This window comes from Crotalus tigris, unplaced genomic scaffold (genome assembly GCF_016545835.1).
Source record: "Crotalus tigris isolate CLP2741 ecotype Arizona unplaced genomic scaffold, ASM1654583v1 scf7180000017871.4482833, whole genome shotgun sequence".
In the NCBI taxonomy this organism is placed as follows: Eukaryota; Metazoa; Chordata; class Lepidosauria; order Squamata; family Viperidae; genus Crotalus; species Crotalus tigris.
In genome coordinates, this window is record NW_024096690.1 from 3,769,774 (window position 1) to 3,794,085 (window position 24,312).

The 24,312-nt window shown below is 35.7% G+C and overlaps 1 protein-coding gene across 4 annotated transcripts in view; it reads left to right on the forward strand.

The window, feature by feature from the left end:
- The window catches only part of RBMS3 (RNA binding motif single stranded interacting protein 3), a 591,790-nt gene that overhangs the window by 462,245 nt on the left and 105,233 nt on the right, over positions 1 to 24,312 (forward strand). The window lies entirely within an intron of this gene.

The following is a 24,312-nucleotide window of genomic DNA, read 5'->3' on the forward strand; positions in this document are numbered from 1 at the left end:
GAATAGTCATTTTGTTCCTACAACAAGCACTCTTATAGGTAAGCAGAACTGAGAACAGATTGAATGAGTCAATATAACTTGTGAAATCCATAGTTAGGTCTTAAATATGAATCTCCCTGTTCAAAGATCAACTCAACCATTAGATTAGCTTTTCTCTTCAGAGAATAGCTACCAGATTTTTATGGAATAATGTGAATACCAAGAGATAGCCTTATTTTTGTTTGTTTAGTTATTTGTTGTAATTTCAGACAAATTCCATGCTTGACAGTGTTTTGGAATCAGAAATGGAGGCAAGTTACTCCAGCAAGGCTCACCTAGCACATTACACAAGATTATTTTGCTTCTCTTCTCTTTATGTTTTTCAAGTACTAAGGACATAGTCTTTGTGTAGATCCAATCAATCAAGACCTCCATATAATTATGGAGGACTTTCTAAAATACAATTCTAAAAAGGCTTTATATTTACTTTTCAGTTGTGATTAAAGCCAAAGTTGAAGAGGGTATAAGAAAACCTCCAATATTTCTAAAATAAGCAAAAGTCTCAGTTGCATTCACCTTTACCCTGCAAGTCACTAAAAAGTGAGCAACTTCTGACAACATTCGGAGCAGCTAATTCCCATGTAAGAAGATACAAGATTGTACTCTAATTTCAGAAAATTAAAAATGATCTTGCTTCAAAAGTAATGCAGAAACCAGTTCAATCAATCACAATAAAAATGGAAGGGACCTTGGAGGTCTTCTAGTCCAACCCCATGCTCAAGCAGGAGACCCTATACAGTTTGAGAGAAGTGGCTGTCCAATCTTTTCTCCAAATCCAAAAATTCCTCCAATTCCTTTCTTCTTATGGGCGCAAAACAATCCATTAATTTTCCCCTATAGAATGTTTAGATAAACTACTGTTTGTGCAATGCAATTGTGGTTGGGCTTAGTTATGACTTTAAATAGACATATTTATCTGTTGGAGGTGATACCTGGAATTCCTTCCCATTAATTAGGACTCCTGGGAACCTCTCTTCTGGGATCAACTGTTCTATTCCTAAGAATGCTATATGGGTTTTTATTTGGAAGGATGCTTTTCAGCTGTCCCAGCCTGATGATGGAATTAATTGAAATGACAAAATTGACATTTTTCATCAGAGACAAGATAACAAATACTTTTATTAAAGACCAAAAAAAGTTTTATGAATTTTTTTTTGCTAAAAATGAAAAAATATCATTTGTGATTTATGGATTTGTTGATTAAAAAGGGTTGAACAATGAGAGGAAGAAAAATATGATGTAATTTAAAAGAGGGAATTGTGAAAATTTGCTTGCCAGCTGCTACATAGGAAATTAAGAGTCACTTTTTTTACATTGTCTTGTTTCTATTTGCCTTTTCTTCCTCATAATTTTCTCACTTTTTTACTTTACTTTTTCTTTTATTGAATTTTACTTTATATTTTATATATGAGAAAAAACTCTAATAAAATTATTATTAAAAAGAAAGGTGAAGAAAAAGTAAAATACAAATGAATGATCATGACAAATGATGTCATGGAGTGATAATTTTCTGGTATAGTATAGTTAGCTGTAAATGACTGAATGAATTCCATCTCTTTAACAGACAAAAGTTACTACTAAACTCTAAACATAGGAATGACAATACAGTCTAAATCACCAAGTAAAATATAGACTATAATAAATTCAATCCATAATAATAAAAATCTTGATAATCTGAAAAATTAAAATATAAGCTTGATACATAAAGAAATGAAAAATATGGATCTGCAGTTCTTGTATTAGATTGTAATCCAGGATTGGTTTTCTGTTTAATTTGAATTCTATGCTAGTATTGCAGTTAATGAGATATATTCCTACAATTTAATTAGCCATTCTTCCGCTGACAAGATCAATGTTTCCAATAAAAAGCATATAATATCCTTGCAGCAGTTAGCATGACAGTTAAGATCAGTATACTTTATAGGAATATGTGCTTTGATAACGCTTAATAAAATTATGGTAGGCTGAAATGCGATTTCAGTTTTAAGATTATTTTCATTCTAGTAAACTTCATTTTTCAGAAATATTGAGCTTTATAGCATTACGACTATATATGGAAAAAACCCAATCAGTTATCTAAAGTGTTTTAGAAAATGTATTATTAATTCTAGCAATCAAAACTGTAGCAGTGTACAAGTTCATATTGTTACATCTCTGTCATTGTTTTCAAATCCTGCATCCTTTCAATTTTTATCTTCTTTGGATTTTTAATCATGCTTTAACAATTTTTAAATGAGACCCAGAAAATGTACTGAATGTTGCACTCTTAACATGTTCAAATTCAAACAGTATTTTTCAGTATCTCCCTTTATTGCTGCAATTCTATACTATGGTTTACTTCAGTTTACTATAATACTTTTTTGAAAATGCTAAGAGCAAAATTCTTTCCTGAATAAGCTCTGGTGTCTGAGTTCATAGGCCATCTTAAATCCCAAAGTAACTGCAGGAATGGCTACTTTATGGTCCAGTAAGCACTTCTAATAAAGTGGAATCATTCCTTTGGCAGAAGAGACTAACAGAGATCCTGGCCTTAGGATATGAGAGATAAGTATGGGAATGGGCGAGGGGAAGGGAATATGATAAATCTCCAGGTGATTTCTTCTTGAAATATACCATGCTATCTAACATAGCAAAATGTCCATATTTTCTTTTCAGTTTTTTTTTTTGCATAGCGATTAATGTTTTCAGAGTATAATTTTAATGAAACTACCGTGTATATAAATAGCAAGGGGAAACCTAGGAATTTTCTTTCCATATTCGTTTGTTTGCAGATATCTTTTACGTTATTTCCTCAAAACAAACTAGGTGTTTAGAAGAACTGATATTAATTCCCTACCTCTACTAATACTGTGTGCTGCAGCTACAAAAAAGCCAACACAGTGCTAGGCTGCATTAACAAAGGGGTAGAATCAAGATCACATGAAATGTTAATACCACTTTACAATGCCTTGGCAAGGCACACTTGGAATACTGCATCCAGTTTTGGTCACCACTATGTAAAAAAGATGTTGAGACTCTAGAAAAAGTAAAGAGAAGAGCAACAAAGATGATTAGGGGACCGGAGGCTAATCCTGGGTATGATTGGTTTAATAAAAAGAAGGATAGGGCTGACATGATAGCAGTGTTTCAATATCTCAGGGGTTGCCACAAAGAAGAGAGTGTCAAGCACCTGAAGGCAGAACAAGAAGCAATGGATGGAAACTAACCAAAAAGAGAAACAACCTAGAACTAAGGAGAAATTTCCTGACAGGTAGAACAAATAATCAATGGAAGTTGTAGATGTTTCAACACTGGCAGCTTTAAAGAATAGATTGGACAACCATTTGTCTGAAATAATAATAATAATAATAATAATAATAATAATAATAATAATAATAATAATAATAATAATAGTAAAGTTGGAAGGGACCTTGGAGGTCATCTAGTCCAACCCTCTGCTCGGGCAGGAAACCGTACACCATTTCGGACAAATGGCTGTCCAGTCTCTTCTTAAAAACTTCCAGTGTTGGAGCATTTACTGCTTCTGGAGGCAAGCTGTTCCACTGATTAATTGTTCTCACTGTCAGGAAGTTTCTCCTAGTTCTAGGTTGCTTCTCTCCTTGATTAGTTTCCACCTGTTGCTTCTTGTCCTGCCTTCAGGTGCTTTGGAAAATAGCTTAATTCCCTCTTCTTTATGGCAGCCCCTGAGATCTTGGAATACTGCTATCATGTCCCCCCTTGTCCTTCTCTTCGTTAAACTAGACATACCCAATTCTCGCAACCGTTCCTTATATGTTTTAGCCTCCAGTCCCCTAATCATCTTTGTTGCTCTTCTCTGTACTCTTTCTAGAGTCTCAACATCTTTGTTATAGAGTCTCAACATCTTTGTTATATACAAATGTTATAGGGTTTCCTGCCTGAGCAGGAGGTTGGACTAGAAGACCTCCAACTTTACTACTACTACTAGACTTCCCAGGTCTCTTCCAACTCGTTGTTGTTGTTGTTGTTGTTGTTGTTGTTGTTGTTGTTGTTCTTCTTCTTCTTCTTCTTCTTCTTCTTCTTCTTCTTCTTCTTCTTCTTCTTCTTCTTCTTCTTCTTCTTCTTCTTCTTCTTCTTCTTCTTCTTCTTCTTCTTCTTCTTCTTCTTCTTCCTGCTACTACTATTACTACTTGTTGTTATTACTACTACTACTTCCACTACCACTACTATTACTACTAGCTTTTTGTATGTGTTCACAAAACATACTTTATTTTAGCCTGGTATATTTATACTTCCTGTAACAAGGCATTCTGCCAAACCAGATGACTGGGTTAAATAAGTAAGCCAGGCATTTAGTGATTAATAAATGCACGGCTACTTTCTCAGTTGAAATTAGTATTGAAGCCCTATTCACAACTTTAATTCAGGAACTTTCAATGCTGTCTGGACTACATATGGCAGTCTAGTTTGGAGATAGAAAATTTATTTTATGTATTAAATTAATTAAATTTAGTTTCTAGCTCATTTTTATTATCCTGATTCTGTCTACTTTCCCATTTGCTCTATTCCATTTTGTTACTCTTTACCACATGCAGGGTTTTTTTTTTTTGGTAAACATTTTATTAATTTTCTAATTTTACAATGATAAATACTTAATAAGCAACGTGTTGTCTGAGTCCATTGGTAATTCAGAGGTACATATTAATTTTCTCAGTCTAGTTCCAATACTACACCATCCAGTGCTTCCTTGATCCTCTCTTCTTCCGATGGTATGTATTTTTCCACACTGGGCAAACGCAATTCTTATTACTGTTAATACATATACAATTAAATATAGACATTTTCATCACATTTTTCTGGTAATATCCATAATATCAATAATGTTAGTTTATAATATCTTTTCTAGCTAAAACGTATCTCAATTGCATTTGCACTTAAAATCTATTTGTTCAATCAGTATCCTGTTTTTCCCGCTTTTTTAAAAAAATGTTTTAATTTCCCATCAATATTCAAAATATCTGTATCACATAATTTTCTCATAATATATTATATTTAGGTAACCAAAAGCTTCCCTTATTCAAACTCTTTTAAAATTTTCATATTTCCCATCTCATAACAAAATATAATATTCTAGTTAGAAATCCTAATCTTCTAATAATAATACTTTTATTTCTAATAATTATCTATTCTCTTAACCATATTCAAATATCTATTTAATAATATAATGTCCCATATAATGGGTTAAAACCTCTATTTTCTTCAGTCTTACTCTGGCTTTCTTCCTTTGTCAACTAACTTTCCAAGACAATGCATTTGAGTCTTCAAATTGTTCTTCTAATTCTTCATTTGTCTGAGTCTGTCTGTTAATTCCTTCCTTTAGGTCCTCCATCTTTGGATCTGCTTCCTTTAATTTTCCTTCTATTTTCTGATTTACTGATTCCTTCTTTGTAGTCATTTTCTGAATTTGTAAGTTTAGATTAGAAAGTTGTTCTTTTATCTCCTTTGCATTATTTTTAGTCTCATCATGAACTAAGACAATTGTGTCTTGTATTGATTTCAAAATAGAAAGAATTTCTTTTTGAGATTCATCAACATTTTCTTTTGGTATGTGAAGCTGGGGGTTTTGGAGACAAATGTTAGAGGTGGATTTTTACTATTTAAGACTAAGTGCAGAACATCCATTTTGTTTTTGTATGTGGTCTTTATAGTCCAGTTTATTTTGAGATTTAAAAAGTTTCAGTCAATTGTCATTTGAACTCCAAAGTATCCAGGCAGCCTATCTGTCTGTCCTTAGGCCTCCCCTGAGCAAATATAAGCAATATCCAGATTTTTCTGTCCAGTGAAAAACGTATCCTTTCTGTCCATTGAGAAAAAATTAAAAGTTATTCATCAATCAAAAGTTTATACTCCAAAGTGTTCATTATCTCGATCAGTAATGCCTGTTTCTTCTTCAGGGGATTAGTTCCACAATACAGCTCTAAAAATCAGTTAGTATTTATATTCATAATCCAAGCAGGCCAATTTCAAACTAGTGTATTGTCTCTGCCATACAGATAAGTAGCCCAAGAAGTTTTTTTTTTTCCTTCTCCAGCTGCAGTCTTGAAAAGTGGAAGTTTCCAAGGACACCTAAGGTCTTATCTGAATCTGGGCTTCGAGCCAAATTTCCTTTAAGCATAATAAATTGTAGTGCCGTGGTTCACCACTAGATGTCATTAATACCTTTTTTCAGCTTCAAACTTACATTGCAAGCTTTTCAAGTCTCTTTTCTAAAAAAGTCTCAAAAGCACTTTTAGTTGCCCAATTTCAAGCCTATTTATTTATACTGATTCCAAATTAATCTTATAATTTACTCTGTTTTCCCCCAAGCAGTTAGTTTACTGCTTTTTTTCCTGAGAGAATGGGGCAGAAATTCCCTTTCCCTCTCTCATCGGGGAGAAGTTTTTGTTTTGGGTGTTTTTTTCCAGGAAAAAGTCTTAAAGCTATAAAAAGAGGATAGAGTCTCACCCAGTTTCATCCATGTTTCTCAAAAGTTTCGTTAGTACTTACTTCCTTCGGTTGTCAGCAGCTTCTGACTGGTTACACAAATGTAGCCCCCGCTAGTTTAGATGGCTTCCTTGGATCAAATGGAAGGGCCATCGCTTCTCTACAGTCAACGAGGGTACTCTCCTTCTTCATCACCTCTCTGGGGTGACTTTCAACCCTTTTTAGGCTCCCCAGCAGGCAAAATCAAACACAGAAGATGCAGCCCCATCTTCCTGTGTCCGTTACACCATGACGTCAAACTGGAAAGTCACCACATGCAGTGTTTAAATGCATCATTAGGTAGAAGGAAGTGACCATTACACTGAATGTGGTCCTCATGCCCTAAAGCTTAATAATTTCTGATATATATACAGTAGATAAATGCACAGACAGATAGGACCAGATACTTTGGTTTACAACACTTCACCCTACAATACCCAAAACTGTAATATAGGCATATAAATTATGATTTATAGGGGTGGGGCTCCAAAACCTCTGCCAGCTCTTTCCAGTTGTGTTGACTTCAATCAAAATTTAATCTAAGGTCTTAGTCGTAATGTAACTTCAATATAAACAAGTATTTTAAATTATGGTTTAAAACATGGATAACCAAGTGAATATTTGTTTCTGAAAAGACTGCTGCTTTAAAAATTGGAAAACCATTTTGCAAGATGAGCCAAGTCTTTAGGGTTAGCGTTAGGGTCTGATTGTCTGCTTTTGATTTGGAAAGTTCTGTATCAGATGGAGTTGTGAAAGAGAGGCAAGATATTTAAAGAACAGAAGAAATGCACAAGATATATGGTAAAAGCAAGGATGGTTTACAAGAAAGAAAGGTATGAGTGATGGTGGCGTACATTTGATTTAGTCAGTTTACTTCATCCTTTCTTCCCTCTTTTGACCATAGTCATGTACATTAATAATTAAAGAAAATGTATTAGAAAAAATACATGTTTAATGTCTGTTTCATGTAACTTCAATGATAAATAAGCTCAATCACAGATCTTTCTGCTTTGCTGTTAGTTGCTGTTCAACAATAAATTTCCAAAGTCCTGAATACAAATGTAATAGTAAGTCTGATGCCAGATGGAAAGCAATTAGTGTTGCTTTTAATTTATCATTCTCTATGGCCTTTGCTATTAATTGGCTGTAAAAGATCATATTGCCAGTAAAGGGAGGGAAGTAATCTTTCATTGATTAATTCCATCTTCTATTGATAAATATTTACTGTACCTAATCTGCATTGCCATAGAAACCTCATTAGAAGGGAACACACATGCACGCACACACACACACACACACACACACAGAGAGAGAGAGAGAGAGAGAGAGAGAGAGAGAGAGAGAGAGAGAGAGAGAGAGAGAGAGAGAGAGAGAGAGAGAATGAATCAAGAGGTAGGGGTGGGGAAAGCCTGAAATTCATTTTGATTCAGCTCTTTGGAGTTCAGGAATTTTCTAGATTAGGATTTTGGTATACTTTGAAATAGGTGAAGATACCAGGAAATTCATGATAATGGTTGCAATATGCTTAGTCAGGCATTTAGGAAGCAATCGTCTTTGATATTTTCTACATTGCCTCTAGATTTTTTGAGGCCTCTGTGTTAGTAAAATTGCATTTGAGGAGAGCTTGGATCCTGGTGACATACAGAGACGTATCATATTCATGTAGTATCCTTGGCATGATAAGAAATTGGTTGCAAGTCAACTGTCTAATCCAGTTTATAGTCCTAGAATTCCCAGATGTGCTTTGTCCATATCAAAGTACTAATTGTTAGCTTTTCAGATCTGCGAAAGCTGGCTAAATGCCAAACCTGATCTAAACAGAGGAGGTTTCATGATTCTTCGGGCGGAAAATTTGATGTCCTGGGAATAAAACATTTCACTTTATAAAATGTTTATTATCTGCCTGCCTGCCTCTCTCTTCCTTTCCTTTTCCCTCTCCCTCTCTTCCTCTCTCTCTCTCTCTCTCTTTTTTTTCTTCTATCTAATCTAATCTATCATCTATCTTTTTCTTACTGCTACATCATGAGCAGCTTTTTGCCATCTCTTTCCAAAACAAAGGAAAAACAGAATCTTATCCTAAGCCATTATTTCATCCACCATGAAGATTCAGTCTTTGAAATCTTGAAATCAGTTCAAGGAGAGGGGGGGAAATCATTTATTTTTCTTCTTCATTAAACTTGTCCTACATCTGGATAAAATACTTTATCATGACTTTTAAAAAAATCCACTATCAAGACTCTTGTGGCATCATCTGTATAAAGGCATGTTATAGGACTTTTATTTGTAGGGTGTCCTTCCACATGTTCTGCTTTTCCCAGTACAAGGCCTACATACTATTTTGAAAGGATACACAATGTAATACACAGTGTAATCCCAAACTTCTCCCCAACCTGCTATGAATCAACCTCTACAAATTTTAAATAAGTTTAGTAAGGGAATCTGCCCTACAGAGAATAATAGATCTTTTCTCCTTGTTGTTGTCAGCCATTTGATGGTGTCTGACCCTCAGCCATTCTATGGATCAGCACTCTCCATGTTCCTCTGTCTTGCACTGCCTCCTTCAGATCTGTCATGGTTATCCCGGTGTCAACTTTTACAGTGTCCGACCAGTGGGTACTAGGGCAGTCCCTTCTCCTTTCCCCCCTGATCATTCCCAGCATGATTGACTTTTCAAAGGAGTCAGCTCCCATGACATGACCAAAGTATGACAGCCTCTGGTGATTTTGGCTTCAAGGGATATTTTTGTGTAATATTTGGTCAGACTCCTTTGTTATTTTTGCAGTTCATTGGATGCGTAATAGTCACCACCAGCATGCAGTTCAGAGATGTCCACCCTTCTCCTATCTGCCTTTTTCAGAGTCCAAATTTCACAGCAATAAGTAGCAATTGGAAAGTTTATTGAATTAACTAATCTGCATTTGATAGGGCTGCAGTCATCACAATATTAGAGCCCAGGAAGATGAATTCCTTTATTGTTTCGATGGTCTCATCATCATCTGCACTCTGATCTCTGTATTTTTTGCAGTTATCACTATCATTGTTTTCTTGTTAACATGCAGTCCAAAGTTTTCACTTTCATCGTTGATTCCAGTTTTGTTGGTTTCTTGTATGTAATATGTTTTTGGACTACTTCAGTGACTATTGTTTTTATTCCTCCCACAGATCATCTGTCATTCTGTGAAGTTGAGCAGTTCAAATCTGTTCTTAACTTCAATTGCAGATTTCTGAATCATGGGTAGTCATTTGCAATATCTGAACTTTTCCTTGGCAGCTAACAATTCATGGTCTGAGCAACAGTCTGAATCTGGGAATATTTTCACAGTGAAGATGGAACTTTTCCATTTATTTTGCCGTAATACGCAATCAGTTTGGTTTTCATGTTATTCATTTCGTGAAATCAAAGTATATAGTTGCCGCTTGGGTTGCTCGAACCATGTGTTCATTATGCTTAGCTGTTGTTCATGGCAGAGCTGAATCAGGTGTTCTCCTACCTCATTCGTTCACCAAGGCCAAACTTGCCTATGATCCCTGTTTCTTCCATTTCTCTCACTTTTCCATTCAAATCTCCAATAATATAGACAATGACTAACTTTGTGTTTGTTTCAGAGTATCCTGAATTGCACTGTAGCATCTTTGATGTTCTCTACTAGTGAGTCCACAGTGGGAGCGTAAATTTGCAACATTTCTCATGTTGCAAGGTTTTTCATTGATACATATTGCCATTATTCTATTAATGACAGTTCAAAAATTTTATATGGTTCATCCTACTTTTTTATGCAGTATGAAATCCATTCCTCTTCTTCTGATGGTATCAGTGCCAAAGTAGTATATGATATGACCATCAGTTAAAGAAGCCACAGCCAGTCCAATTAATTTCAGTAATGACTAGTATATCAATGTTGAGCCTATTCATGTCATTCTTAACAATGTTAAGCTTTCCTAGGTTTAAGCCACTGACATTCCATGTTCCTAATTTGAAGATATTTGAACAGTGGAGAAAAGTCTTTTCACCAGGAGCTGTGTTAATGACTGGGAGGCCATTAGGATTTATTCCATCTGTGTCATTAATGCTCCTGGTACCATGATAGTTTCTTTGGTCTTCCTCTGTAGCTTTATTGGTATATCCTAGCCAGGGACTCATTGCTCAGTACCATCTTTGAGTCAATCCATAAAATTTGGGGGCAGGGAAAACTGGAGAAAGGTCACAGATCTTTCTCCAGGCCAGAGCCATATTGGACAGTATAGTAGGATTGTACTGTTCATCTCCCCACCATGAAGAGGTCAGTTAGGCTTTGGGGAGATCTTTTCTATTAGCTTTTCTAATCCAAGAGAATGATCACTCCCAAAATTAAATACCTATAGCAAAAGGGTAAAATATTTTGTTATCTTTTGTGCTATCAGTACTAAGCATCAAAGAAGGCATTCTGATCCTGTATCCTTCACTCACCAGCTCTAATCACAGAAGGATATCTCACACTGTTTTATTGTTGAGACAAATCAAGGCTTGGAAGAGTGGTAAACTTTTAATTATGTTTACATAGTTTTCTACAGGTTACCATACTGGATAGAAATGCTTTAGTGCTACCATGTAAAAGCTTTGGGTATGCTGAAAATCTGATATAATCTTTTTGATAGTATGGACCTACCTATAAAGACAATTTCAATGGCAGTATTATAGTTCATATTATATATGATTATATCAACTTAGTTATGAGACTTGAATCACACATTTCTGCTGGTTTTCACAGGGACAGAGAGTTGAGTGACTTCAAGGAGAGTATCATCAGCTCTAAATCTCTTCTCCAAGTGCCCTAATCTTCCAGAAATAGGAAGTTGTATTGATCATATACTTTGGTGACTCTCCTTAATAATCTCATTGGTCCTCAGGTCTGCCTTTTCCAATAGAGCTGTCCAATTCTATATTTGAGATCTACATATATAAAATCTTGCTGCCTTTATTATTTAGTAAGACTTGCTAGTTCCAATTAGATGTTTTGAAAATTCTGCTTCAGTAATAAATTGGTAATATTTAAGTATTAATTTACCCAGGGGATAATATTTTTCTTGTATTATACCTTGATGTGTCATATCAGAAAAAATATTTTATTTTTATGGACAAACAGCACCTCATTGTGAAGTAATAATAGTAAATATCTTTAAAAGGATAAACTTTTTCTGAAATTTGGCTTCTTTTTTAATGTAAAATTAAAATTAAAACAGCCTTCCGTAAATTATCATCAGTAACCCTGTAGAAATATAATTCTCTTATAGACATTTGTAATTCTGTGCAAGATTTATATGTAAATGAAATATGGCAATTTTTAGTAAGACAATGAATAACAGTTGTTTAGGACTTGCAATTTTAAATAAAATAATTTATTTAAAGATATGATAAACAATAGTCATAATGTATTCATAAAATTTTGACGGCATTTACAAACACAATGTTCTTCTCTTACAATTAATGCCCAGCAAGGAATAAAAATAAATAAAGCACATTTGCTCTATGATATTCTCTTTATCTTCCAAATATATAATATTCAGAATATGTCCTTGGTGGATAGCGGAATGGTAGACAACTAGAGCTTCTCAGAGCAGAGATGTTTCATATCAACAACCAACATTTGATTAGTCTCAGGACAAAAAAGCACATCCCCCCCCAAAAAATGTTGTAAGAATAGTTAAGCTACAATGGCTATAAGAAGAGATTTTAACTTCATGCTGACAAATAATAATCAAATGTGTTAAATGTCTTCTTCCTAGTATACAAAAATAACCTATGCATGCTTTCTGACTGAGAGTCTGTAGCCAACGTTTAGTCAAGAATGCTTGTCAAGCCATATCTAGCTGTAACTATATGAGTAATTGACTTTGGGACACAGGAGAAAGAGATGCAGAATAGACATGTGAAATAAAAAAACAGCCAAGTCTGCAAAAATATTGAGGGTGTGGCAAACATCTTAGAAGGGAATACCAAGCAGGAAGCTGGCAGGAATAGCCAACACTCCAGAAGATAGGCTTAAGATACAGAAAGATATTGACTTGAACATTGGGCCCTATGTAACAAAATGAAATTCTATGGTGAAAAAGTAAGGTAGATAAGAAAAACCAAATGCACAGTATACTATAGTTGGTACTAATGTACAAGTATAGTATACCATAGGTAGTAATTATGAGAGGAATCTTGGTGTCCTAGTGGACAATCATTTAAATATGAGCCAGCAGTGTGCTGCAGCTGCCAAAAAAGCCAATGCACTGGGCTGCATTAACAGAGGAATAAAATCAAGATCAAGTGAAGTGTTAATACCACTTTATAATATCTTGGTAAGGCCACACTTGGAATACTGCTTCCAGTTTCAGTCACCACGATATAAAAAAGATGTTGAGACTCTAGAAAGAGTACAGAGAGATAACAACAACAATAAAAAAGTTGGAAGTGACCGTGGAGGTCATTTAGTCAAATCTCCTGCTCAAGCAGGAAACCCTATACCATTTTAGACAAATGGCTGTCCAATCTCTTCTTAAAAACTTCCAGATTAGGAGATTGGAGACTAAAACATATAAAGAATATTTGCTGGAATTGGGTATGCCTAGTTTAATGAAAAGAAGGACTAGGGGTGATATGATAGCAGTGTTCCGATATTTGAGGGGTTGCCACAAAGAAGAGATGGTCAACTTATTTTCCAAATCACCTAAAGGCAGGACAAGAAACAACAGATGGAAACTAATAAAAGAGAGAAGCAACCTAGAACTAAGGAGAAATTTCCTGACAGAACAATTAATCAGTGAAACAACCTGCCTCCAGAAGTTATGAATGCTCCAACACTGGAAGTCTTTAATAAGAGACTGGACAGTCATTTGTCTGAAATGGTATAGTTAGTACTTCATGTCTGAGCAGAGGGTTGACTAGAACAGGGCTGTTCAACCAGTGGTATGTGTATCACCAGTTGTACTTTGGCATGTGGCAGGTGGTACACAACCCTCCTAGACAAGTATTGTAGGGGAGGGGAATGAGTTGAAGTGACCCAAGCCTGAGGGGGAGGCAGCTGAAGCTGCAGGTCTGTCGGGGTGCAGCAGAAGCCCCAGAAGCACCGGCAGGGCTCCAGCTAATTGGCATTTCTGGAAGCAGTGCCTTACTGAAGGTGAACTGAAGAAAAGAGGGGGGAGGAGAGGATATAAAAGGAGGTGGTTTTGGCAGGAAAGGGAAAAAAACACGGGGAAAGAAAAGGGGACAGAGAAGAAGCTGTGGAAGGAGAGCTAAGCAGGCAGGGAGGAAAAAGAGACAGGGAAGAAGAACTGTTGCTGGAAGAAAAGGTCCCCTGGTTTGTTTTCTCCAACCAGGCAATGCAATCAGCACTGATGAAATGAAAAGTCGGGAGACGAGCATTTTGGAAAGGAGGTTGGTTTATTTCGGAAGCCAGTGGGTTCCTGGTCAACTGGCAGCTTGAATGAATTATCATAAGGATTTTTATACAGTTTTTACAGCATTTTGTAATTCAGAGGCTTGGTTTGTGTGCTTATTGGAATATGTTAGTCTGTTTCACAAAGGCTAGCAATGAGTCTTAAGTGTTGCCTTCCGCAGGTTTCATCCATTTAAACAAATGTAATTAGTTTTACCGCTTTATCTTTAGTATGTCTATGGTTTTTAACAAGTTTTCCTTGTAGGTAAATAGGCTTAATTTAAGGTTATCGCTTTTCCCAATTGCTGGAGCAGTGGTTCTCAACGTTTGTGTGACGGCGACCCCCGTCACACAAACGTTCTGCGCATGTGCAGCGCCGCACGCATGGGGGTGCTGCCCCCTGAGGGGAGAAAATGGCGGATCGCCTTCTTTGGCAACCCCCGAAAAATGGTTGATCGACCCCAAATGGGGTCGCGACCCATAGGTTGAGAACCGCTGTGCTGGAGCCTTTCGGGCTCCAGTTGCTACTGAGACATGCCTGAGGCAGCTTAAAGAAAAAAAATGTAGTCAGTGTTTCTTTATTCTTGGAGGGTTTTGTGAGCCTTTCTTGCTTTGTGCTTAATTCCTGTGTGTTTAGGGGTACAGTGAAGAGACTGTAGGGGGTGTATTCTTACTGCACTGTGGAAAGAGAGCTCAGAAGGCAGTGAGGAAGAAGAGGAAAGGGAGAGAGGAAGAAGGGCCTACCAGCCAGCTGTTACTGGTGCATATTAATAAATATGGGTAAATTCATCATACATTTGTCAGTGCAAAGGGAAAGTAATTCAGCAAAGGAACTGGCACTGAAGAAATTAAAACTGGTACTTTTTTCCTTTTTTTCTATAGTTTGTAATATTTATTAGATTATAGAATAAAATACAAAAGCAAATAGTAAGACACAGTGGGGAGGAACAGACTTCCTCTTTTGCAGTAGAAGGAAGCATTAACATTGAACTCAACTTTTTACTTTTCAATAATATTATAAACTAGCATTTCTATAACAACAAATGAATTTTATTTATTTATTTATTTATTTATTTATTTATTTATTTATGAGACTTATATACCGCTTTAAGTGCAAGCACTCTCTAAGCGGTGTAAGCAATGTATATATATATTTACATTGCCCCCAACAATCTGGGTCCTCATTTTACCTACCCCGGAAGGATGGAAGGCTGAGTCAACCTTGAGCCGGTGAGATTTGAACCGCTGACCTGTTGAACACAGTCAGCTAAAGTGGCCTGTTTTACTAATCAGTAAAACCCAAAATCCCCCCCCCCCTTTTTTAGTCATCAAGTTTTTGACTCTTAGCTAAGCACTGGTGGTACTAGAATATTGTCATGTCCTAAAAGTGGTACAATCTGTGAAAAGGTTGAAAAGCCCTGGGCTAGAAGACCTCCAAATCTCTTCCAACTCTGTTATTCTATTCTGTTCTGGGACCTACTTAGTAACTTGAATTGTAAAGTGAGGGGAAAATATCTACTGTACTTTAAGATTTGGAAGGTGCTATTAATGTAATTTTACAATTAAATCAGAGTTAGTACTTTTAGATGTGCTTATCTGGATTATCTTGCAATGTTGACATAAACTGGGTGTCTGAAAACACATGGTTATACTCCTCAATAAGTCTAATAGAAATATGAGAGATTTTAGAACCAGCAGAATGTTTATGTCGGCACAAGGAAGTGATGTTCATGGATTTCTTCCATTCTATTAAATCTTCTTGGAAAACTTCTCTGCAGTTTTCAGGATCCCTTCAGCTTATAATGGAAGATTTTGATGAAAAGAGAATGGGCAAAATTAACTATTAACACTTTTTTTCATCAAAGCATCATCAGTGGAATTTTTCTTAATGTTCCAGCTGGCCCAAAGACATTGGATTCAATTGTAATTGAATTGAAATATGGCAGTTTTAATATATAACTGATACACATATTATCATAATTGTGCATCATTGATAATTGTTTATAATAGATTGGAAAAAAATATATGTGGATGTAATTTCTTTTTATCTTGAAATGATTATTAGAGGAAGTGATAATTAGTGTGGAAATTAGTTGGGGACACAGTTGTAGAATTGAGTTGACCAATGTTTTTCAAATTTTTTCAAATATGGTATTAATATATGGACTTTAACTCCCAGAATTCTCACACAGTATGTCCACACTTCTTAAAGTTGCCAGCTTTAAATAATACTGCAATATTATTAATTGATTGATGTTGTCTACAATAGGCCCCTTCTGCAAAAGATAAAGATGAAAATGGAGAAGTAATTATGATTTAGTTACAATAACTAAAGTAGGCATGCTTAGGAACATGGATCTGCAAATCCTGGGATATAAGAAAGCTGGAAATGAAATCTTTCCACCTCTGGAATTTGCAAAAATAATAAAATGGTGCAATGTCGGACTTCTCTTTTTTAAAAAAGAAAAGGCATGGGGAAAAGTAGGAGGCTCAAAGGAGGAGAACATTATGTGTGTAAGAGATAGAGATCCAATTGAACATGGTTTTTGCTAAAATGCAGTATTCTAGGTGAACATAAGTGCCTGAGATGTCATAATATTAGGGGGGAGGGACTAAAATAGATCAGCAAAAGTGGTCGAGTAGATTTGCTTAACTTGAGATGCATGTTTTTAGCAGCCTAGAGCTGTGTTTCTCAAGAGGAGGCCATGGAACATTTCAGTTCTAATAAAAAATCACTAAAAATTCCAAGAAAGATTATAATAAACTTTTTTTAAACTTTGTGTGCTTGCAGTGGCGGGAATTTTTACATGCTGTGACTTGGCTGCTGGCCTGCCCCTTTGATGTTGTTATAAAATTTGTAAAATGTGTATTTTGTCCAAAGTGCTGCCTTGTGAAGCTTTCATATTTTTTGTTATTTTTATACAGGGATCTTTGAGACCTGTAAATTATTTCAGGGGTTCTTCCAGGGTAAAACAAACTGACCTAGAAAGTAAAATATCAACATCAATATAATTGAAACCATTAAAGAAAATCAAAAAGGCACAGTTGTTATTTGGTTAATTACAAGTAAGGCAAATATAAGCAAAAAGGGTTGTTGCACATGTTTAAACATACCATGCGCACATGCACAAATATTACTATAATTGAAAAGCTGTTTTTTAGTATATGCACCTAGTTTTGGTTGATATATTTAAAAATAGTGAATCTTAATAATCAATAAAGGAGTATATTTATAGCTCAGGGTTGAAATGCCGTCTGAGCTTGGTTTTCTTACTGACATTTCATTACCCAAATTAGGTGAAATCATTAATGCACTGATGATGTTGTTTATTCATTTTTATTATGAAATTTATTTACAACCTATCTTGTATCCAACAATTCTGTGTACCTTATAACATAAAAAATTTATGACCACCATGTTTGCTTAATGAGTGCTGTAAAAATCTTACAGGGAAGTATTGCAACATCCTAGGAAGTAAGGAGTATTTTGAAAAGACTTTTGAACTAGTCACTAAAAGAGCCAGGAGAAAGAGAGGATTCAGTAACAATAGATAATCGCTTACTTTACTTTATTTTATTTTATTTATTTAAATGATTTAATGAAAATAACATTAAAATAACATTAAATATGGGGAAATATATTTAATATATAGAAAAAACAATAAAGCTGGTTTTAAGTCCCATTAAAAGCTCAAACAAGAACAAGATATGAAGCTTTTTAATTTCACCCTAAAAACCTTATAATAATAATAGGCATGATAAGAAGGAAAGGCCTTAGTCTGTCTCTGTCTCTCTCTCTCTCTCTCTCTCTCTCTCTCTCTCTCTCTCTCTCTCTCTCTCTCTCTTTGTATGTGTGTGTTTGTGTGTGTGTGTGAGTGAGTGAGAGAGAGAGAATATAATAAAGAAATTGTAGCAATTAATTTCTTTATATGGTAATTAATTTCTAGTTGAATTTTCTTAAAACACTTTTATGGCACTTTCAGAATATGAGAAAAATAGAAATGCATCTTTACTTCATCTTTGTGGCTGAGTATATTATTTTCTATGGCTTGATATATTCCAGGTTGCTTGTCTTTAGTTCATAGAAATTATTTGATTTTCCACTACAAAATTTCACAGAGAAATATTAATTTTGGTAATTAATACAGCTGTCCTGACTTTATAATTATTTTTATATTTATAATAGATATGTATTTTAATTTATTTATGAAATTTATTTGCCAGCCATCTCACTGTACAGGAATCTCTGAGACACTTATGTCATAAACCAATTATAAATATAAACATGAATTAAAATTACAAAAATTAAAATAAGCTAAAAAAACAGTTGAGGAAAGAGGTGGAGTGCCTCTTCTATTACTGTATCAACCACCTCCAACTAGCAGCTTCTTTCTGGACCCCATGCCAGCCAGCCTAGCCAGGTTTTTGTTTTTTTTTTTTAAAAAACAAGTTTTATTGGTTTTTTTCATTTTACAAACAAGTGCTTAAGAATCAACGTGGTGGGTTGAGTTAAAGCAAGAAAATATTGTACAGTCTTGGTTTCAGTATAATCAATTGTTGGTTAGGTGGAAGTTAGATCAAAAGGTTGGTATTACTTTAATGGATGAGAATTTGGTAAAACAGATTAAAGATCAAAACCGAGCGCATATAAAGAGAATTTATAACGTTTTAATAGAAATGGATTCAGAAATGGAATTCGTTAAGGATTGTATGGTAAAGTGGGCACAAAATATTCAAGAACCGATTCCATTGGCTACATGGGAGGTAATTTGGGTTAGAAATGTAAAATTTACCCAGGCACAAAATTTAAGAGAAAATTTTTATAAAAAGATGGCATCTGGATCCTAAAAAGTTGTCTTTTAAGTATCCTAATTTACAGCCCAAATGTTGGAGATGTGGTAGTTTGGATGCCACTTATTTTCATATATGGTGGACTTGTAGAAATATAAAAGCCTTTTGGGTTAAGATTTGGTGGAACATTCAACAGATTTTCAAGAGAAAGATAAAGTTTACCCCACAATTATTTTTATTGGGTGTTATTATAGATTGTGATGCCAAAGAAATTAATTTGAATTTGATAACAGCTGCAAGGTTACTAGTAGGGCAATATTGGAAGAAGAATTGCTTACCTACTATAGAAGAATGGACGCTTAAAGTGTCAAACTTAGCAGAAATGGCTAAGATTTCTGCTTACTTGAAGGATCACTCACAAGAAAGATACACTTTGGTTTGGAGAAGATGGATAAATTATATTCAGAATAAATATGGGACTAAAAAGTTTCATTTAGCTTATGAGAGAATTTTAGAGTATTATTATGATATTATTATTATTTTTAATATTAGTATTGTTTAACAATTTGGAGATTGTATTGTTTAATAATTAGGATATTAACTTGTTTATGTTTTCATTATTATTATTATTATTAGGGCAGTCAATTGTCCACAAAACAAAGTCATACTCATAAAATTCAGATTAAATCATTAAAAAACCCTTTCTTTTCCCTCTAGTAACATATTATATTTAAGTTAATATATTTCAATACAACGAAATCAATCATAACAATCCTCAATAACCTTTCATCTAAATCAGTGGTTCTCAACCTGTGGGTCGGGACCCCATTTGGGGTCGAACGACCATTTCACGGGGGTCGCCAAACCACGCTGTCCGCCATTTTTTTCACTTTTCCCTAGCTGTCCTACTCCCTCTTATTGGTGGCCACACCCACTTGGCCACACCCCTGGGGGTCACCACAACACAGGGAACTGTATTATGGGGTCACGGCATTAGAAAGGTTGAGAACCACTGATCTAAATAGATCCACAAATCCAGATCCTGTATTAAGCTTAACTATTTCAATTGCTATATTCCATATCTCTAATCTAAATACATAATTAACACTTCGGGTGTCTCCTCATTTCCTTTTTCCTTAATGTATTCAATAAACATTTATTAGTATCATTTCTTCTTTTTTTCTTATTCTTCTTTCATTATAAAGTAGCTATCATTTTTAATAACAAAATATTAGTTCAAAACAGAAAAGAAAAAAAGAACAAAGAACAAAAAACAAAGACAAAACAAAGAAAAAGAAAAAATACTTTTCTATTTCTATTATACTTTATAATCTATTAATCAATCCCTCAATATCTGTATCAAATTTCTTTAACTTCCTCCCAAAATTACTATATCCAAAACATATTAATACATAGACAAACATCTTATTATTAAATTCAAACCTTTAATTAATTTTTATTCAATCTAACATTTTATTCAATCTATCTATTTAACTGTCTTAAGCCATAAATCAGTCCATATCTAATAAGCCTTTTAAACCCGTTACATAAAGCCTTAAGTCATACTCTTAAATCTTATTCTAGCTTTCCTTTTATGTCAGACAGGTTTCCATAACAACGCCTCTATATCAATGAACAAATCACTTTTTATGCCTTGTAGTATGTCCTCTTTTCTGTTTTAGAGACCTAGCTCCTTTGTAAGTAATTCCTTGTTGTTTTAAAGAGTCAAGTCTCCACATTTGAAACTGTTGAATAGCAGGCTCAGTTATGTCCAAGTTTGTAGATAATAGTTGTTTATCCAAGCTACCATAGTTCTCAGTTCATTGAGCTTGTCTGTCCATTTCTGTTGATTTTAGGGTTGTAAGTGGTTTAGTTACAGACCTTTTTAGTTCCTCTGAAATCTCATCAGCATGGATAAGTGGTAGAGTGGAATCTTCTTTATCTTTGGTTAATCCTGCTTCTGTTGTTTTTTGTTCTATAGAGTGCTCAGATAAAGTCTGGGGGTCAATTTGTAAATTCAAAGCAGGATTTCTGTTTTTTATTTCCATAATAAATTCTTTTATTTGCAAACATATTTCGTCAGTAGCTTCATAAAGTTTTTCCAGTATAAGTTTATAGTCAAGTTGAACAAAGGGTTGCTCCATTTCAAAAATAATTGGAAACAGTCTGTATCATTTAGTAGAGGCTGTGTTCAAGGAATATTTAATCAGTGTCCACTCCCACTAGTACAGCTGTTAAATTTCTTTGTATTTTTCCTTTTATGGTAATCTGAAGGTCAAAGTCAGTCTCACCATCAGAAAAGAGAGAATTGCAATTTTAACTTTTTCCACAAGGTGTCCTCAGTAAGATATAAAATCTTCTCCCATAGACCAGAAATATCATAAACAAGATCAGAAAACACAGAAAGAAGGAGAATTCTTCAAATGTAGACTAAGTCCAATAGTAGATTCAATATTAGAAAAATTTTCCAAGACCCCAAGTGAATTAAAAAAAATAATAAAAGAAAAAAGTCACTTTAAATTAATTTAATCCATGTAAGCTTCTTTTTCCCACACTCACAAACGCCGCTTTCTTAGAACAGGGAAGTAATTTCAAAAGTGCTTTTTACAGGCACAAAAGAAAAAGGAGAACCAAGAGAGGAAAAGAAAAAAGTCTCACCCGGTTCAGCCACGGTGGTTCCTGTGCTTAGATGTTCTTCTGACTTCTGGTTACAGTGGCAAGGTGAACGGCTATTTTACTGGCCATTCTTTACACCATCGGCCCAAAGGAGCAATCTTGGGCCATGGAAGAAGCTGCCACTCTCCCACAGACGACAAGGACCTCCTCAGTGGTAGCCGCCTCTCCAAGGCAGCTTTTTGACCCAATTAAGGGTCTACCGGCAGCGGAGAATCAGCTGGCGAAGAGAACAGTCTCCTCGCACAGCTGCGAGTGCCGTGATCCGGAACCGGAAGTCCAGCCTAGCTAGGTTTTAAGGACTGTCCTAAAGGCCTAAAGAGAGGGGGCAAACCTTACCTGTTTTGGCAAGATGTTCCAGAGAGTAAGAGCTGTGATAGAAAACACTCCTAGATTACACCAGCCAAAATTCCTTGAGTGATGTTGTCTACAATAGGCCCCTTCTGTCGGCACAAGTGAGGTAGGTCAATCAGTTCCACAATAATCTTGGGCCTATGCCATAAGGGGCTTTAAAGGTAATAACCAACATCTTGAATTATATCCAGAAGCAAATAGGGGGTCAGTTCAGATTGCATAATACTGGTACTACATGTGCCATCCTAATGGCCTCCAAAACTTTCTGAATACTGGATTATGGACCAATTTAGTTTCTGAAAGCTCTTCAAGAGTAGCTCCATGTACAGCACATTGCAATAATTCAAGTGGGAGATGATTGGCAAGTGAGTAACTGAGTGCAAGGCCTCTCAATTCAGAAAAAGGAGCAATTAGCGAAATATACAAAGTTGTGCAAAGGCTCTCCTAGCCACAACTGTAACCTGCTCTTTGAGCAGGAGTTGTGAGTCTAGGAAAACCCCCAGGATGCACACGTAGTAGTACCACCCCATCTAGAATTAGAGATGATAAGCCTCTGGAGCCCAAGCTCTGCACTCTGTCTTACCAGGGCTGAGTTGAAGCCTGTTGTCCCTTATCCAGGCCCTCATGGCCTTCAGGCTTCACAAAAGGGCAGCCCAACATCACTTGGGTCACCAGGGGTGGATATATAAAGCTGATTATCATCAGCATATTGAGGATATTTCATCCCATGGTGTCAGATGATCTCACCCAATGATTTCCTGTAGATGTTAAAAAAGAGTGGGTAGACTAGTGAGCCCTATGGCATACAACAAAGAATGGCTGTGGGCTGGACCTCTCATCCCTTATTAACACCAATTGGAATGACCACAGAAAATGACCAGTCCAATACTACACTAACCAGTCCCAAATCAATTAGCCAGTCCAAAAGAATATCAAGGTTGATAGTATTGAAAGCCAAAATAGTTCAAGCTTCTTCTCTGATTCAATTTATAATGATATCTGCTTTAGAAATTTTACCAATGTTTTTACCAGCCTTGAAATTAGCTCTTTATTAATTATTAATAATATTACCAAGCTATTCTGAAATGTTACCCTTTTTGTTAAAGACTACATTTATATATAATGTCTAAACCACTTTTTTATTTTTTTGAGAACACTAATTTTTAAAGGTAACCTATACTATACCTTTTCATATATATGTGTGTGTGTGTGTGTGTGTGTGTATGTGTGTAGGTCTTTGGTTATTCGGGTTTTCTCCCATGTAAAATTGGAAGTGTCTTGGCGACGTTTCGATGAAGTCCCATTCATCATCTTCAGGCTGGTGTTTTTAGCTTTGTGCTTCGAGGAGCAATGTGTGGTCTTAGCTGTTTCTTCCTTTTAACTGTCAGTGGAGGTATGAACTGATTGGGTGAGACACTTCCAATTTTACGCGGGAGAAAACCCAAATAACCAAAAACCTACATACAAACACCCGCAATAACCTGAGAAAACGAATATATATATATATATATATATATATATATATGCAGGTCCCACCTCGTCGAAACGTCGCCAAGATACTCTCAATCTTACACGGGAAAAGACCCAAATACACCAAGACCTGCATACCTATACCTGTGAAAATCTACCGTATTATATATATATATATATATATATATATATATATATATATATATATATATATGTTTTCTGAGGTTTTCGCGGGTATTTGTATGTAGGTCTTTGGTTGTTCGGGTTTTCTCCCGCGTAAAATTGGAAGTGTCTTGGCGACGTTTTGACGAAGTCCCATTCGTCATCTTCAGGCTGGTGTTTTCAGCTTCGTGCTTTGAGCAGCAATGTGTGGTCTTAGCTGTTTCTTCCTTTTAACTGCCAGTGGGGGTATGAACTGATTGGGTGGGAGCTTGGCTGTGTTCTGATTGGGTGGAGGTGTGTTCTGAATGGTTAGGGGCTTGGCTGTGCTCTGATTGGCTGGGGGAGTGTTCTGTTTGGTTGTGCTCAGGTTAGTTGAGTTGCAGAGGGGTTTAAGATTTTGGGCTGCCTTGCTATTTTTTGGCTTCGCGTTCGTGGTCGTGCCTCATCTTCATGGAGGGTGTCAGTTTGCTTCATGTATGGATTGGAGGGGTTTAAAGTGGCTAATGATGCAGCTGTGGTCTGGCTTCTGGTTTGTGGTCGTGCCTCGTCATCGGTGTGGCTTTGGGTTTGTTTTTTGCGTGGATGTGTGGTGGTGACATCCTGTGTGGTTTTTGTGAGTGTGGGTCTGGTATCATTTTTTGTGTTAGGGAGTCGTTTGTCAATAAGGGCGGGTTTCCAAATGGCTGGTAGGCGGGAGGTATCATCTCGCTTGTTCATGCTGTGTGGGCGTTTTTCTATCTCGATGGCTTCTCTGATTATTCTGTTATTAAAATGTTCACTTTTGGCAATGGTTCTGGTATTTTTAAAGTCAATTTCATGTCCTGTGGCTTTAAGGTGTTGGACCAGGGAAGATGTTGGTTCCTCTTTTTTGACTGAGTTCTTATGTTCTTCAATGCATGCACTTATTCTTCTGTTGGTTTGTCCGATGTATGTGGTGGGACAA